At 34.0% G+C, this 19,360-nt stretch overlaps 1 long non-coding RNA gene across 2 annotated transcripts in view; it reads left to right on the plus strand.

The window, feature by feature from the left end:
* Positions 1-7,810: 7,810 nt before the first annotated feature.
* The window catches only part of LOC137654237 (uncharacterized), a 28,025-nt gene continuing 16,475 nt past the window's right edge, over positions 7,811-19,360 (plus strand). The window contains exon 1 of one of the 2 annotated variants that reach the window (XR_011046566.1): positions 7,811-7,987. This is a non-coding gene — a long non-coding RNA (uncharacterized lncRNA). The remainder of the gene's footprint in view (positions 7,988-19,360) is intronic. The other variant, XR_011046567.1, reaches the window with a different exon arrangement.

Genomic DNA, 19,360 nt, shown 5'->3' on the forward strand with positions numbered 1-19,360 from the left:
TCCTCCTCAGTTTGGCCAACATTACCAACTTTCACAAAAGGAAATATTAAGAAGGAAGTTATAATTCAGGTAGGGAACAAAATATTCAAATATACTTAATCAATGAGCTAATAGAATCCAAATGTAAAAACATTTGATTTACTCCCTCTCCATGAAGTTAATGTTTATGCATTCGATGAGTTTTGTTGGTACTTGGGTTTCACTTTCGGTGTTGGATCAGCCATTTTTACGTACTGCCAGACACGTCTTCCAGAAACCCCAAGTTTTATCTCTTTTTGCCAAATTATTAGCTCGTAATTTCTGAAGATCGTAATTTGAATATAGTTAGTTTCACTTGTCCCGTGTATAGATTATATGAATATATTTATAAAACTTGAGATAGAATCTCCTATAATAGTTCATTCATATTAACTATTTTCTGTGGGTGGGATATGCCAGATATCACTGGAATTGTTCGTTCCCAGGCTTGAAGATCCTTTGCTTAGAAAATGACGTCAAATTTTTTGTTTTCTCTTTTTAAGAAGCTTCTTTGTTTAGAGAACTTTGATGGGTAACACTTTCATTAATTATTGTACCTATGTTTACACAGCTTTAAATACACAGATAATCACCGAAATGTCACTAGCGAGGTATTTTTTGAATATTACACTAGCTAATGATAAAGTAGATTCATCTAGAGGTAAATGCCTTTTTAATGCATCTAATCATAGAGAAATATATGATTAAAAAAATGAACCACCAACTGTGAGAGAAGGAAAATGGGCCATGAACTATATTTGTGGCATTCATTCTTTCATTCATTAGAAATAGTATCTTTCATTTAATAATCAACGATATCTAAGCTGCAGCTTAAATTGTGTATCTAAATTTTATGGGCTTTATGCTTGCCTTACTAGTGAGAGGACCCGGGTTAGATCTCCGCTAGAGGTAAAGCAATCTGGTCTCAATCACATGAACGTACATTTTACCTCTATTGGCCTTGGCGGTTTATTATGTATCTGTTCGTTAGTCGACTGTATTGGGTACAGTCAAGTGGAAATTTGCATGATTCCAGTAATCTCACCTCGACATAATAGGCAAAAATCAAGAGTATTAATTCTGAGACTATTCTCTGTAAGGGGAGTGAGTGTAAATTAGATAATGTGGGAGGTTTTGACATGTGCTAATGAGCCCTCCTTGTAGGTGGTTGAAGTAACAAATGTTTTGGAAGTTTTCAACACAAGAGGTTCGTTCATAATTCACTACTTTTATTGAATGCAGCAGTGACCTTTGGTTATTCCTATTTTTAAGCCACTGCCATTTCTTGCTGATTCTTCTTACAAATTTCTGTTTCATTTCATGGTAGTTTTCAATTTAATCCATTAATACGTTTATGTAATTTCAATTTTATTTTCTCAATATAATTTATTTATCATTATACATTGCATTATTTGTGAATGAACAGCATAATTTATTCGTTAAAATATTCCTTTGTACGTTTTCTGTCGACCTTTTATCACAGGGATCTCCTCATAACAAAGGATTAAATCAAAATACTTTACTCAGTATTTCGGTACACGAATATTGTTGTCTTTCAGTCAGGTCATTGATGTTTTGTCCTTACTGCTGTTTCATGAATTATCATGATTCCTTTGTTTTTAAGGTTTTTCAAAATTGGTGGAAGTTATGTTTTTATAACCAGTATCTTATCCTGACATATGTACCCAAGTTTATCTGAAGGGTTTGAAGTATTATAATATCAGTTCCACCATACTGATCGTTGATCATAAGGTTTTTAAAATCCGTTGACCTTAATTATATCATTCTCTCTCTCTCTCTCTCTCTCTCTCTCTCTCTCTCTCTCTCTCTCTCTCTCTCTCTCTCTCTCTCTCTCTCTCAAGAGATGCTATTATTTCTGTATACTACCCACACCAATTAATTCGGTTCCCTTATTAGGTAATCGATGAAAACCATTACATGGAATTTTAAAAAGTTATCATCCATTTATTATTGTCAAGATTCATTAGGAAAAATAGGACTAAACTTTGAAAGCTTTAAAAAGGTACTCGGGAATATGATAGCAACAAAAATAGGCAAATTGCATCCTGCTTCTCCAACTAGGGTTGTAGTATCGCTAATAAATAATGATAATAATAATAATATTATTATTATTATTATAATTAGAATTCTAGCACATAATTAAAACACAAACCATAAAGGAAATGTTTTCTGAGAAAGACCCATATTCAAAATAAACATCTACTCCCTCCTCAGTATGGCCAACACTACCAACTTCCACATAAAGCAATAATAAGAAGGGAGTTGTAATTCAGATAGGGAACTCAATATTCAAATATGCTTTACCAGTAATCTAATAAGATGCAAATGTAATCATATTTGAATTACTACCTTCCTATGAAATCAATGTTTATGCCTTCGGAGATTTTCGTTGGTATTTTAATTTTGGCGTTCCTTGTCGGTGTCAGGACAGTCATTTTTACGTACTGCCAGACCCGTATTGTAGAAACCCCTAAGTTTATTATCTCCTTGTGCCCAATTATAAGCTTGTAATTTCTAAAGATGATAATTAAACTACAGTCATTTCCTATTGTCACTGTGCATAGTGTATAAAAAATATTTATAAAACTTGATTAGGGCCTTCTATACTATATCATTCTTATTGATTATGTTTTGTAGATGGGATATGCCAGATACCGCTAGAATTGTCCGTTCTCAGACTTTAAGATCCTTTGCTCAGAAAATGACGTAATATTTATCGTTTTCATCTGATTAAGAAGCCTTAAAGAAAGCTACTCAGAAATATGATAGCAATACAATAGATCAAATTGCATTTCCTCTTTGTATAGTAATTAGAATTCTATACCCTATTTAAAACCCATACTCTAAAGCAAGGGTAACTCGAACGCCACGATTGTTCAAAGTAATCGCCTGCTTCCTCCTCAGTATGGCCAACCTCCCCAACTTCCACAAAAAACAATACTAAGAAGAAAGTTATAATTCAGGTGCGGAACACAATACTAAAATATTCTATATTATAAAGCTAATAGAATATAACTGTAAACCCATATGAATTACTCCTTCACTGTGAAATCAATGTTTATACCTTCGGTGATTTTTGTTGGTAATTGGGTTTCACTTTCGCTGTCAGTTCAGCCATTTTTACATACTGCCAGACACGTCCTCCAGAAACCCCATATTTTATCTCTTTTGGCCCAATTATAAACCCGTAATATCCATGGGTGATAATTTAAATTTAGTAATTTCTATTGTCATTATGCATATAATATCTGGAAATATTTATAAAACTTAGAAAGAACCTTCTATAATATTTCATTCGTATTAACTATTTTTATTGGTGGGATATGCCAGATACCACTAGAATTGATCGTTCACAGTTTTGAAGATCCTTTGCTCAGAAAATGACGTCATATTTTTCGTTTTCATCCCACTAACAAGCCTTAAAGAAAGGTACTCAGGAATATGATAGCAATACAATAGAACAATTTACATTACCTTTTCGTGTTGTAATTAAAACTCTAGCACATATTTAAAACCCAATCCATTAAGCAAGACTCTCTCAGAATGCTATCCATATTCAAATTAATCAACTGCTTCCTCCTCGGTTTGGCCAACATTACCAACTCTCACAAAAGGAAATATTAAGAAGGAAGTTATAATTTAGGTAGGGAACACAATATTCAAATATGCTTAATAAATGAGCTAATAGAATCCAAATGTAAAACATTTGATTTACTCCCTCTCCATGAAATTAATGTTTATGCATTCGATGAGTTTTGTTGATACTTGGGTTTCACTTTCGGTGTTAGACCAGCCATTTTTACGTACTGCCAGACACGTCTTCCAGAAACCCCAAGCTTTATCTCTTTTTGCCAGATTATAAGCTCGTAATTTCTGAAGATAGTAATTTAAATATAGTTAGTTCCACTTGTCACGTGTATAGATTATATGAATATATTTATAAAACTTAAGATAGAATATCCTATAATAGTTCATTCATATTAACTATTTTCTGTCGGTCGGATATGCCAGATATCGCTGGAATTGTTCGTTCCCAGGCTTGAAGATCCTTTGCTCAGAAAATGACGTCAAATTTTTCGTTTTCTCTCTTTAAGAAGCTTCTTTGTTCAGAGAACTTTGATGGGTAACACTTTCATTAATTATTGTACTTATGTTTACACATCTTTAAATACACAGATAATCACCGAAATATCATTAGCGAGGTATTTCTTGAATATTACACTAGCTAATGATAAAGTAGATTCATCTAGAGGAAAATGCCTTTTAATACATCTAATCATAGATGACCTAGTCATAATTCCAGACTATATCGCAATTATCAGCTTCTTTTTATTTTTAATTGTTTTATTTTTATTTTACGCTATGTCTTGCCCATCCTTAAAAGTAATGTCTGATTTTTTCATATACCAGAAGCATTTTTACGAATTATAATTAATTATTCTTTTTCATATATATATATATATATATATATATATATATATATATATATATATATATATATATATATATTGTCTGTGTGTGGATGCGTACTTGCTTGTGTGTAATTTTGCATAAAAAGTGCCCCATTTTCCATTGTTATGTCTAACATTTCTGATAAAGTTTTCTGAGTCGAAATAAGAGGTTGGTTAGATATAAATAGCGGTCGTGATTAGTGTAGCTAATACATAAAAGCAGAAGGTAAAACTTTTTTAAATACCTTTAAAAGAAAAGTTGACGCTTTGATACATATAATTCATATGTGTTATTCATATACTTTACCTCGCTTAGGAAACGTTTGACTTGGAGTTATTTGTGACTATCGTTTCTCGTTTCTATTATGATTCTCTCTTCCATATAGGCTACTGACAGGTTTGTTTTTCTTTCAGTTACAACAACAAATACAGACGTCTCTAGTCCACTGTATTACAAAGGCCTTAGATATGTCCTTAATCATGTCTTTGGTTTGTCCAGTTTTCATCACTACGTTGACCACTATGAATTGATAATGGTGGTAGGATTTGGTCTGATCGGTCACAGCAAACCAACCTAGTATGGGGTCCCTGACTAGTACAACTGAGGTGATCATGGCGATACACAAACCTTTTCACCACGTTAAAGTATCCCCACTCAATTACAATTAAAGTTTGTTTTATGTTGTTGTAATTTGGACATGAATTACAAATAAATTCAATATGTATAACACGTACACCTGATGTAGGCTACCCCCCAAAATTGGGGGAAGTGCTTTGGTATATAGATAGATGTATAAGGATGTCATTTACTGTGGCGTACTTTTATGTTCTTAACTTCGATTGAAGCCACATCTAGGTATTTCTGTAAACGTGAATGAAATAAGTTATTCATTCTCCCTCGAGAATGCTATCTACCATTGCCTGTGATGCTACAAATTGGTTTGTTTGACTAAATTTACAATATTCACATCCCAATAATAGATAAAAATGGGGTCCTTTATGCCTTCTGCCAGCCCGCCAACGATCACCACTCGGAATAGGTTAAGATTGATGGGCTGGTATACAACTCTAATGAAATTAAATCAAGTTTAGTAGACATTTGAAAGGATTATGAGACCGGAACTTCACAATTAGTGTAGTGCATGGAACTTTCACCGAGCATAAATATACACACTTTATATATATGTATATATATATATATATATATATATATATATATATATATATATATATATATGTGTGTGTGTGTGTGTGTGTGTGTGTATATGTATATATATATGTATATATATATATATATATATATATATATATATATATATATATATATATATATATTTACACGTGTGTGTGTATGTGCTGATGCAAATGTCTCTATTATCATTATAAAATATAACTTCATTAATTTTATGTACACTTTCTTATTCTTAGCAATTCAAAAACAATTAGACACACAAACGCACACATACACACATACACACACACACATATATATATATATATATATATATATATATATATATTTATACAGTATATATATATATATATATATATATATATATATATATATATATATATATATATATGACTTCACTTACTCCTCTGGCATCCACGGGATACAAAGGGCCTCCTGAATTCACGCCATATGTCTCTTTCCTGTGCCGCCTCTCTCAGCTCAACCCAATTCTCATATGCAACCTCCAAGCTCATTGTTATTAGCCAAGTTTCTACCACGCCCTCTCCTGCCCAGCGGCTTCCATCCAGGTACATCTTGGACCAACTCGTCTTCCCTTCTTAAAATATGCTCCATCCTTCTTGATAATCTATTGGTCTATCGTTCACATTGGGCACCCCTACCACGTCGGGAATTCCCGCATTTGTTATATGCTGCTACCACATTTTTATTCCCAAAATCCCTCTCAATGCTATTTTCTCAAAAGGCAAGAAATTCTACATCAGCTGTTACAATGCTGTACCATGACTGGTGCCCATAATTTACTATCTTTCTTAATGTGAAATGTATATTTTGATTTTGCTGTGAACTGATATTCTATTTGACCTCCAAACTGTTTTTAGCGTTCCCTGTTCTCTCCTTGAATTCTGTAACTAGTGATGCATTGCTGGTAATGATGGTTCCTAAATATTTGAAAGAGTTTGAGTTGGGTAATATTACTCCTCCAATGAACAATGAAGCAGTTCGTCTGATCACCACTCTGAATCTGCGTCTTTCTCTTGTTGATCACCAATCCAACCTTTCTTCCCTCCCGTGCGAACCATTCAACCATTTCCTGATATATATATATATATATATATATATATATATATATATATATATATATATATATATATATATGTGTGTGTGTGTGTGTGTGTGTGTGTGTGTGTGTGTGTATATATACACATTTATATTATTTAATCTTAAAGATAAATGGATATACGTATTTATTATACATTATTTCCGTATCCCCTCTCCTCACTGGGCTATTTTATCCTTCGAGCCCTTGTACTTATGATTCCTGCTTTCCCAACTATAGTTATAGCTAAGGTAGTAGGCTAAAAAGATAATGTACATCAAGTATCTATAGGTATATATATGTTCTACTGTGTATATATATATATATATGTGTGTGTGTATATATATATATATATATATATATATATATATATATATATATATATAGATATATATATATATATATAGATATATATATATATATATATATATATATATATACAGAGAGAGAGAGAGAGAGAGAGAGAGAGAGAGAGAGAGAGAGAGAGAGAGAGAGAGAGAGAGAACTCATTTAGTGATACATGATTTATTGCATGAAAGAAATTTTAATGAGGATACAAACATGACTGCAATTTTCATCGGTAATTCTTAATCAAAATTGAAATAATACAATATCTGTATTTCCATTTGTAACATCATCTGATAATTTATTCGTTAAATCTTATGGGTGGGAATTTTTAGATTCGAGGTAGCAAATTTTATTCCCAAGTATTAAGATATATGAAATTCTATGTTAAAAGTTGCTAAATAAAATGTTCTAAGAATGAACAATATAATGTAGTTGTAGTGTACATTTTCACTAACTCCTACTTGTCAAAATGCCAAATTAGTTCGTCATTTTCTTATTGGTTACTTCGTGTTACGATTTCATTGTTCCCGACGGTCCATGCATTATTGTTATTTCACCTTTACCAACAGATGTCAGTGTTGTTTTTGGGAACTGAGTTGAATGAGTTCCCATCCAAGTGAAACTGTATTCACTGAAGATTCCTTGTTAGTCAGCTAACCAATCACAAGCCGTTTTCTTGTGACGTTGCGAAAAAGATTGACGAAAAGGCTCATGATTGGCTGAATTCTGCTATAGAGAAGCCGTGTCATTACAGCTGTTTTCAAAATGGCGTCTTGTTTTGATGGTTTGGTTACAGGCAGTAAAGGTGTTTCAAGAAAAAGTTTAAATAAGGATTTCCAAAATTGAGAATTGACGAAGGTAGGTCTGTGTTTAGCCTATGATGGCTGTGGTGTTATACGAAAGACACATTATGAACAGTACTAATGGTATTTGGTTGCCATGAATTTCAAATGACATATGCGGTAATTTTGTTTCCAGTGTGAGGTAGACTTTAATGGTTTTTGTTTTCTATTAGTTTCGTAAGTATATATAGATGAATTCCTTAACGTTTTGAGTATTTTCGGATTAATTTTAGGCCTTATCTCACAATGGCTGTGGGTTGGTGGTCACATACGTAGTTAAGTTAATCGCTCTTCTGAAGATTAAATTGTGGTAATTAAGTTATACTGTTATTGAAGTTAATTTGTTAAGGCATGAAGTGTTCGATAATGTTATGAAATTTGTTAGCCTGACCTTAGGGTGACTAATAGAAGATTGACGAGGAACCGGTGGCCTATTTTAGCGTTAACAAACTATAGACCTGTGGGGGAGGGAGTTAATTACCAAAATGTCTTAACTACGCTAACGCCAGCAGTGCCCAAAGATGTTTGTTTGGTGGAGAATTAAACTTTACCATCCATGTTTAATGCACATCTGAGCAGGTGGGAAACTGACTTAGGAGGGGTAACTGGAAATTGAAGTTATTTGTAATGGCATTTGTTAAAGATTCTTTATTAGGTTATGGGAATAGTATTCGATGTATTTGACTTAGTAATGGTCTTTACTCTTGATGCTCTTGGTGGATAATTGGGTAGCCTATACCTCCATGGTTATATCCGTATTAATTTCTATTAACGCTCGGTTTACGCTACTGTTGTCTTCTATATTGCAGGTGAAGACTAGATTACTTGTTGCTTGTGAGTAAATAAATTTGTATGTAAATAATGACTGTCTAGACTGTATCAAACTATATTGTTGGCTATATAGAATAGTTATTTGTAGGTGCAAGAATATAATTCGGTATTATAGAAAATCATGTTCAAAGCTTTACTGATAAAGGTATACGGGTTTATATAGTAAAACTCAAATTAGCATTATTTCCGTCACAAGTAAAGAGTAAATAAGATATATCCTAATATATCTTACAGTAATGGGTGTCACCCAGTGGGAACCGGGAGATTTGTTTGGGGAAAATCAGACTGTAGAATCGTTAATGGTAAAACTGTCCTTTTCTTCTATGTGCATTATTCTTTGGGACGCATACTAAATCCACGAAAAATTACACAATATTGGCCTAATACCCTAAAAATTTTATGAAACTTTAAATTTTACAAACCAAATGTATCCGCACCTATTCCTACGTTTGTGCATACATTGTGACCTGGGTAGGGAAGGGAGCCTTGCCCATCGGCTAGGTCTGTGACCTGGGTAGGTTTGTGACTTGGGGAGAGGGGTCCGGGGGCATGCCCCTTGGTTAGGTCTGTGACCCATGCAGGTTTGTGACTTGGGAAAGGGGGAGGGTCCGTGGAAGAAGGGACCCCCCTGGCCAGGTTTGTGATCTGGGAAGGGAATTCGTTAGGTTATCGACCTGGGAATTACTATTTAGGTTACGTGGGGTGATTGTTAGGTTATGTGACCTATTACGAATCTCGAAAGTGTTAGAATAACCCTTTTTCCTGTTTTCTCCCACCCGAAGTCACAGGTTCCCACTTGGATTGGGGAGAATGGTTTATTTACCGTGAAAATAGTTCGAATTCGTTTAAAGCATACTATTTACTTTAGGCTAAGTTGTTTTTCTACTAGAAATGTAAATAAGTTTTCTATAATTTTACTGATAATTTTGGGAAAAATGTGCAAGAGCAAACCTAGCTTTATTTTCGTGGTCGTTAAAGAGCTATTACGTAATGTATAGTTCATTAATGTAATACAATTTTATCAAAATTATCTCAAATTCATCACATTTTAACATGAAATGTCTAACTTAGTTCTCAGCTTAACTTTAGGGTTTGGAACAACTTTCAAAGGGATTCGTTGACGCGTAGTTGTGACTTTAAACATGTTCGTAAATAGACAATAGGTGATCTCCTTTGGATAGTATGTATTGCACTGAATACATAGCTTGCGTTTCTATTTTAATGGTGCGACCTTGCAAACGAAGATCCGGTAGGTTCATAATACAAAGGGGTTTTCATAAAGAAATCTAGCACTCAATGCTTATGTGGTAATTCCTTAGGCAGGACAAATACAGTATAAACTGTTTATGGTAAATTTAACATTTAGCTGACAAAAGGCTATGGTACAAGATTGTATAGTGTAAGTTTAGATAGATGTGCTTTTCCTTCTGGTTAATCCACTTTGTGGAATTTTACTGTAAAACTCGTTAGTATTTCACTAATTTGGTTCAAATTTGAAATGCTGGTATTGGGTGGTTGGTAATTATGAGAGTTAAGGCGAAGAGTACATTTTATTCGAAGCACGGAGCCAAGTGAATGTAGAAACTGGGAAACAGTAATTTTGGTGGTAAATTAGAATCTTGATAAGCCAAATAGTGACCTTGAGTGATATGGAACTTAGGCGGGGTTTGAACATGTGATACGGAAGGAAGGAATTGGGAATTTAAAGTGTTTGTTTGAGAAGATAGTTGTCTATTTGAAAAGCTAATCTTGAAATGATATAAGGTACTATTGAAGGTAAATCTTCGGTAGGAACTTCACTCATGATGGCGGGATTTTGTACGGAAAATCGAAAATAAGATTAATAAATTATCTACGAATGCAAAAGCTGTTTGGGTGGAATTCAATATTACATGTAAATAGATGCTGGTTTTAACATTAAATGTGATTAAGCATGTAAGGTAGATAACAATTTTGAAAGGTTGTAACAACTCGGTTTTGTAGAGGTGATATAGTCTTGTCATAAGATAAAGCAATAACGTGTAATAGTGGTAGAGTGACCTTTATAAATGATTTAGTAGGATTTGAAAATTCAAAGAAATCCATTATGAGTCTTTAATGTAATTTAGTTTTGTGAAAATGGGGAACTGATATTCATTTTTAATGTTTTGTGTAATTTTAATGTAATGAAAGCTAATTGCCAGGTAGTTAAAGGACGATGGCGTAATGTCTCACTGTTGAATAGTAAAGTGAATAGGGATATCATGAAGTTTCCCTTTAAGCAGTTTTTTTTTTCCAGTTTCTATCCTGTATATGGATGAAGGAACTATTACCTTACTTAATTTTTATAATGTCTCATTAATTTAGAGTAATGCATATTTTTTAACACGCGAGTTAGTTATATGGATATCGCTAGAAACCAGTAAGAAAAAAGACATTTGTCACTTGATTTTCAAACTCAAAGTCGATAATAATCTAATATGGATACATTGTACTGAATATGGTATGATTGCGCAAATTAATACCAAAATTATATCCAAATTCCTAGGTAAATTGCCCTAACTTCAGATGGAGTAATTAGTCATAGGTTTGTTAGATGTGATCTTGATGCCTCTTGGAAAGTATAGTCATAGCCGTTCATTAAATTGTAGTAGTTTGGTAGTTTGCATAGGGTCAAAAGTACTAGCGTTATTTTGTTATTTTTATTAGGATAAGGAAGTTCAAAATACTTTCGAAATGCCTGCCTGGTTAAGTTTTAATTTTTTTTTCAAGTCGCTGAAAACAAACACTTGCACAATAATTTAGGTTTGGTTTACTATAGTAATTTAGTCTAAGTTTCCTATAGTTGAGTGATAACCGTAGGGTAAGGGGATAGTGTGATCCACTCGGGAAACAAAGTCAAAAGAAGACGGATCATTTTCATTTATCGAAAGTCAAACACTGCATACAGCATAAATTCGCCTTTCGAAAAAAAAAAAAAATTAGTGACGTGAGAATTAAAACCAAGCTTCTACAAGATGATTGAATATTTTGTACGTTAGTAAAATATTAAATATTGCTTTAGTAATAAGGATGAATATTATAATCTGTTAGGGTAGAAGGTATTGTTTAAAAGTAATCGCAATGTAAGGCACTTATCTGTTAATGAAAGGCATGTCTGGTAGGGAGAACTATCAAAAGGGTAAGGATATAAGGAGCAAGATTTTCAGAGGTTAGTAAGGCAACTGAACTTGTAAGGAATAAAATATAGTTACGAGAGGTAAGTAATCGATATAAACTATTTTAAAAGGAAATCTGCCGATTTAAGGGAATTCGATTACTCAAATGCAGGTAACTGAAGTTTTAAGTCTTGTCTTCAAAGTATAGAGATAAAAATGATTCACAGGTAGCTTTACTGTAGTCATATTGTTCATAAATAAAGCGCGAAGATAAATAAAGTTGAATTCTATTAAAGCAGTAGTGTGGATATGACTGAAATATTCTTATTCATTGAAGTAATGATAATGGTCAGTGTCTTGCTGGGTGCCTTCGAGTGAAGGACAGGGTAAAAAATACACTTCACAAGAATTAGAGTACTGTAATAGGCATGATCTCTAAAAGCCAATGTATCTATGTAAGGTATATTATTATTCCAAAGGTGTTGAAGGGGAGGGAGGTCCCGTTAGATACTGGTTTCCCAAATTCATGATTTATCTGGTTTGTTTCTTGTTATAACTTAACGAAAAACAATTATTGAAGGCCTTAGTAGGCGTTCTTCTTAAGGTAAAATTTATTATAGGATTTTGTTCTTGGCAATATTTTTTTGTCGCCCAAAAGCATAGGACGAACTACAGCTTTGTAGAATTTTTAATTACAATATATACGACCAGCCTGCCAGTAGAAATGAGCAGGATACTAAAGTTTCCCCATTCGAACGTGGTATTCTTAATTTTTCTAACAAAAGCACTCGTAAATTGTGTGTGTGGGGGGGGGGGGGGGGCATTAGGCTAAAAACAAGGTCTAAAGTCATTGGCTATAGTGAATCACGGAAGATTCTGAAACGTTGAGAAATCTTGCGTAGTTTTTAAGAATGTTTAAATGCAGCATATTATACCGTATTGGATATTCTATATTTCGAAGTTTTAGTTTTCTATAGACTGTCTATTTTATAATACGAAACTATTAATACGAAACAAACTAAAGTGTTTTCAGGGTTTTATTATTATGGGATGTAATAGATTCAACGCAAAATACAATGGTCCTTTAGGTAGGGATAAAAGTCCTAACCTAAAAAATCTGAGGATGTGTATAGTTATATGAAATATTTATTACCTTGGAAACTTGTGATACTTTGAAGAATATCCCTATTTTGAAAATCTTCGTTTGTAGCTAGTTAACAATCAGCGTTTTCGCAATAACGTTAATTTTTAAGTACTGCACGTGTTTCATTCACGCTCGCACACTGTAACGGTTTTCATATTTTATCACTCGCTCTTCCCTGCACTGTTAATAGACCATCCTGTGTTTTCATACATATTTTCAAGAATTGATTAATGCAACTCGCTATTCTATGGCTTACCAAATTATCAGCTGAAGAAAATTCAGAGAGTACAAAACAGAGCCGCTAGATTAATAAAAGGACTACACAATAAGATGGAATTACCACTGCACTAATTAAATTACACTGGCTGTCGGTAAAGGCGAAAACTGAATACAATCTACTCTTACTAACGTTTAAGATACTGAACCAAAATATCTAAAAGAATGCCTGAACAAACTAGAACTAGAAATAATTGTTACCATAAAAGACATGAGTGACAAACATAGACTATCTGAACCAAGAACAAATAGTAAATTTCGTGAAAGGGCTTTTAGCTACTGTGCGCCTAGACATTATAATAAACTGCCAACTGAAAGGAAGGACCAAAGGGGAGCAATTGGATTTAAGAAGAAACTAAAGACATTACTTTTCACAAGATCATATGATTTGGAAGATGCTACAATCAAGGAATTGTACAAGATATAATGAAAATGTTTCGTTAGATTATTGATTATGGACCCGCGCGAGTAGTAGTTCACTCGACTTCAGTGGAGGGTTGAATTAAACCCAAAACAAGTAAACTAGCACAAGCCTTTTCCTGTTTGCATTAACGGCTCGCACGCACATTAGTCCTCGAAAGTGCATTTCAAATGGTAACCTATAACTCAACACAACAATTATACTTAGTAAATATTTTTTAATAACTTCTGCCACAGCGGTTACTTAGGGTTTTACATGTTTAACGTATTTAGATGGTATAAATGGGGGATAATGTTCGTGAAAAAAAACGGCAGTTTTTGTAGTAAAAGTAAACCCACCCAAAAGTCTTATTGCATGGGAGGCAAATCCTTAGAGGGTGAGGTTTTAATCAAAGACTATAAAATGAGTTAAATTTAAATACTAAAATTATTTTTAGCTTGAAGCGTATTACTACAGTCGACCCAAAGCGTGGGGGCTAGGGCTGTAAGTGTTTTATGGAAACTTTGGCTATAATGAAAGAGAATTCAAAAATTTTAGAGGTTGGCAGGTAACGGTGAATGTGCACACAAGTAAGTGTTATTGAAGGGTAGAACTTCTCCGTGTTTATGGTACGGAAAAATCTCATTTAGGCCACTGCTATATAGTGCTTCTTTACATCTTCAAAGAAATGTACCAGTAAGAACAAGCGTTTCGGTTAAAGTGATCCGAAGTGATCGTTTTACCTCTACATTTAAAACTGTTTAAAGGAAACTAAAGTTAGCTTTAACGTGCAAATTTTGCAAGCTATGTAAGTGGAGAAACCGATAAGGAAGGCTGCTTGAGGAAGAAAAACATGGTAGTGTCAAAAGGGAAATCCCTACCAAACAGTTTTAGCGTTTTTAGTATTCTAAAATTTTTCCTCAAGTTTACCCTTGAGTATTTTTTTTAATCTGTTCGCTTAAAAGTGGGAATTGTATGAATCACTTAAGGTTGTTACACAGTATATCTGGTCATATCTGATTTATTTTTAACATTCTGATACCTCTGTTCCTGCTTAAATCCACCATGCTGTCAACCCCTAAGGGACTAAGCTTTACGTAATAGTGCAACTTTGACTTTGCTCTCAGTTACGTATGGGCGGTGAATGGTCTCCCACGCCAGTGTCCACGGCACAAGGTCCTTAACTCAAATTCCTCAAGTTCTGTGAAACAAAACCTGTAATGGAAGGGTAGTTGCTGTATATTTTCAGCAACTTGAAATCTAAAGACTAACGTATGAAAATTAGGTTATGGAAGTAGGTATATAAATATTTCTCTTCATAGTTTCTATTCATTTCACTTTTTGTACACCCTAATGGGATTGGCTGTTATACAATAAGCGGTTACAGGTTTTAAGTGTTGGCGGGGTTAACTTTGTATATTTCTATTTATGAGAGCAATTATAAAAGGTTCTGGTAATCTAACTACTGTTGATGGATGTTAGGATTTAGGTAGTTTTAGTCAAGGGGTAACTAATAAATGATTCTCTATTGGCATTAGACTCGGACCAGTGATCGAATTACTGTTTCGTTCCTTTTAAAATAAAACAAATTCCAATATTGCGGGACCCATAGTGAAAAATGTAAAGTAAATTTGGGTAAGGAACCAACATAAATTGAAAAAAAAAAAAAGAATTTGCTATTTAAAGTATTTCACCTACAATAGCATAATCACTTTCTAAAATAATTGAATAAATAGCTAAATAGATATTTCAGTTTACGATAACAAGCAGTTTGAAGGCCAGTAGTCTTGGCCATTAGGTGGCTTTCAGCAATCGTTCAGTTAAACCATCCTTCTAGTATAGGCAGCAGCTTAGTACACAACTCGAAAACGTCCTTACTGTGCGTGTTTTTTTTTTTTTTTTTTTTTCTTAAGTATTTATCGACGGTTCACTTGTATTGTCTGATAAACACGTTATCACCCCAAGGAACAGTTCTTGAAAAAGCTCCAGCAACAGACAAGTATGCTTTTCAATGTCGATGTGTGGATTGGTTAGACCGGTTTATACCCCTCTCTCTTTGTTTGTAAAGCATACGAGAGCGAAAGAACTTTATTTAAAGAAAAAAAAACTGGTGTTCCTCTCGGTACAGATATACTGTCCAGTAGTGTGTGGTTGTCAGGCAGAGCGGTTGATTTGGTTCCTGTGCGATATACGATTAGTCTCTTGCGTTGTAATTAGAAAATATTAAGTGGCAACGTGTCACCCGACGGGTGGATGGGGGATAGTGCCGTTTGTGCTCCTCATGCAGTCCATAGATACATCATGGGTCTTGGCAACGTTCCCCCGACTTTACCTGTTCTCGCTTCACTTCACCATTTTGCTGTCATATTTCTTTTAACCGCTACTTCATAGTTTAACTGAAGGGGTTTCCCGTCATTGCATGTGGGCTTGAAGTTGTCTTACAATCATGAGCGTGGTACTACAGTCCACAAGCATAGATAAACTCCGTAAGTGCAATAAATTTTGTCGAATTTTACGGGCCAGGCTTTGTAAGTAACTAAGCTAACTAAACTTTTAAGGTTTTCTATGCTTAGGAATTATGATACGGATTAAACTGGTAATTTGATATTGATCATGAATTTTTTTTTCAGACATTTAATCTTGAGCATTAAATTGTAACTAATCTTAGTTAGGTAATGTGTATTTGCCTCTAAGAATAAGAATTCGATGAACTTTAAAGGCACGTGATTCTGGTTTATTACCTGAATGGCATTGGAGAATAATTAATGTCCATAAAGAACTAAGCTTATCTTGCCAGGGTATATTGGTTTAATCTTATAGTGTTAAGTAGTTACAGTAAATCTGAAACAGATTTTTAATTTTCACTGGTATTTTAAAGATTCCATATACTAGTTCTTGAAAAACTAAATTTGGGAGTTGGTTTGCTTAGAAACCTATTTCAATTAAGTACCATTTGAAATTTTATTTTCATTTTAAATGCTATATGGTTTAGTGTTGAAAAAATGCAATACGTGGAATGTTATAATGGACGCCAAAGTTGGTATAGTGATCCAATCATTTAAGAAAACTGAAGGCTTGGCTGTTCATAATTTTTCTTGGGACTGTAGGATGTCTTCAGATCCCTTAAAAAGTTTTAAAATGATTTATTATATTAGCTGTTTTGAGGGTGGCATGAAAAGGAATTTAAGTAACGACAAAGAGCAGAACATGGAAGACAGTGTTGAGCTAGTGTTAATTAAGTGTGGTTTAGTAAGGACTGAATGGTAGTTGGTAATAAAACTGAAGGCGAGTCCCAGAGTTTAGTCTTCTAGATTTATCGGAGCGGTAAGAAAATAAAAAAGTTAATTTGAAAGGAAGTCTTCAGCACTGCTTGGGGATCATTAGTATTAAGTAACATTAGTAGAAAATTTGTTAGAGTGCAGACCGCTGTATTCCTTGAATTTGATACTCTATATTACGCAACAAATGCCATTGTACTTCAAAGGAGTGATAATAGTAAAATTATCAAACCAGTTGAATAAATGTGTAAGTATTTCAATAACTACAACGTATGCATAAGAGTTCAGACCTCGAGGAATGATATAATTGTAGTATTTTTGGTTATATGCTGAGTTATCCTTAATTTAGTTTAAAATAAATTTCACAATTTCGCATTGTTTGGCTTTGGTTGTAAATAGTGATTGCCTTGATGTTTCAAAATTACTTTAATATAGTACTCTTACTTGCAGTAGTAAGGTTGAACTGAAATGGGTGTCGCAGGTACTTTTTTTGCACGATACCTTACTACCATAATCCAGTCCCCCCCCCACCCTCTTTGTAAAAATCTTGAAGTTTTGCCACCACTGGAAGATCAGTTTGGGACAAGTGACAATTCATTTTCGGTTTATTTGTTTTGTTTTGATGGTTCTCGTAAGATCTCAGGTTCGTCTGCCCAAAAGCTCTCGGGCAGGGTCGTCTGTTGAATTAATCCTGGTCTGTAAAGTCCTGCGCAAAACTTTAGTCGGACTGTTATTTTATTGGCGCAAGCTGTTCATTAGTATTTCTTGAGCTGCAATTTTATCTGGTTTCCAATCGGGATCATCGTCGGAATAATTTAAATATACTTATCCTGTTGACGATTTGCTGTTTAATGCCTTTTTGTGATTTTTTTTTCATCAAATGTTGTCGAGGGGATTTTATCCAACAGTTAAGTTTGCCTTTTATAAATTTCTGTGAACGGGACTTCATCACTTGCATCACTGTCATTATCAGTTTAAATTTCCTTTTACGTTCCTTCTAGTTATTTCTGTGAATGGCATCTGTCCTCGTCAGTGCAATTATCACAGTCATAATCCCATAATCATTATCAATAATCATTTAAGTCAATCACCATTCTTTACTTTTTACGGGTTTATTTCTCGCCCTCCATCAGACACTAAAGGTCTGTTCAGGCGGGCCTTGGTGTGTGAAAAAATAATATCTTTCCAGTTAGTATTTTGCTCTGTATCGTTATCAGTTATTTCGTTAGCATTTGTATTCAGGCTTAACAGTTTTCAGGTCACTATTATAACACTTTCTAAAAAGATAAGTCTTCAGGTTTTTCTTGAAAGCTGCCACATTATTGCTATTCTTGACATCGAGTGGAAGGTCGTTAAATGGTATCGCATTTATTATTTTATTAAAGTGTTTGGGGTAAGTGGGTGAGTTTTGTGAAACGTACCAGTACGTCCTTTGGGGGTAAAAGGGTTAAAGAGTCTCGGTGCAGCATAGCTGAACGTTCTTCCTCCTATTGCATGATTCACACTAATTTCGAATAGTCTGTGGGTCATCAGTATGTCTAACTCTTACAGCGGCGCTGGTAGCTTCAGGGTAGGTGACCAAGCAATCACGAAGATATTTAGGCTTATCACTTGTAAGTGCTTTGTGAGTCAACAAGCAAATTTTAAATTCAATCCTAGCCTTAACAGGTAACCAATGTAGATCGATCAATGCAGGAGTTATTCTCTCCCTTAGTTTAATGCCTTTTATCAGTCTAGCCGCCCGGTTTTGCACATTTTGAAGCTTTCTTAGTAGTGTATTGGGCAATTTGTAGTACAGAGAATTGGAATAATCAAGCCTTGATATTACATGACTCATCACTAAAATTTTTGTACTGCCCTCTGTTAAATATTTTCTAATAAACGCTATGTTTCTCAGGTGATAGTTACACACTTTCACTGTGTTCACAATTTGGTCCCTCATTGACAAATTACAATCTATCAGTACACCCAAATTTTTCACAACAGGCACAATCCCAACATCAGCATCACCAATTTTTATACTTTGAATTAACTGGTAATTCTTCAAAGCCACCTTTGTGCCAAAAAACACACATTCTGTTTTAACATCATTTAATTTGAGCTTTTTCCTCTGCATCCATGTTTTTATTTGTCATTATCTCATCAATTTTCTTCTCTGTATCTTTTCTCTGCCTCCCACCACGTTTTTACAGAAAGTCATTTCCGAGGACATTCTCCATTCGGAATCCCATTGGATTATCACACAAATTCCCTTGATCAGAAATGTTTACCTTTCTTTGTAAAATCTTTAAAAATGTACTGCAAGAAACAATTTACCTGGAAG

The sequence above is a fragment of the Palaemon carinicauda genome, chromosome 15, assembly GCF_036898095.1.
Source record: "Palaemon carinicauda isolate YSFRI2023 chromosome 15, ASM3689809v2, whole genome shotgun sequence".
NCBI lineage: Eukaryota > Metazoa > Arthropoda > Malacostraca > Decapoda > Palaemonidae > Palaemon > Palaemon carinicauda.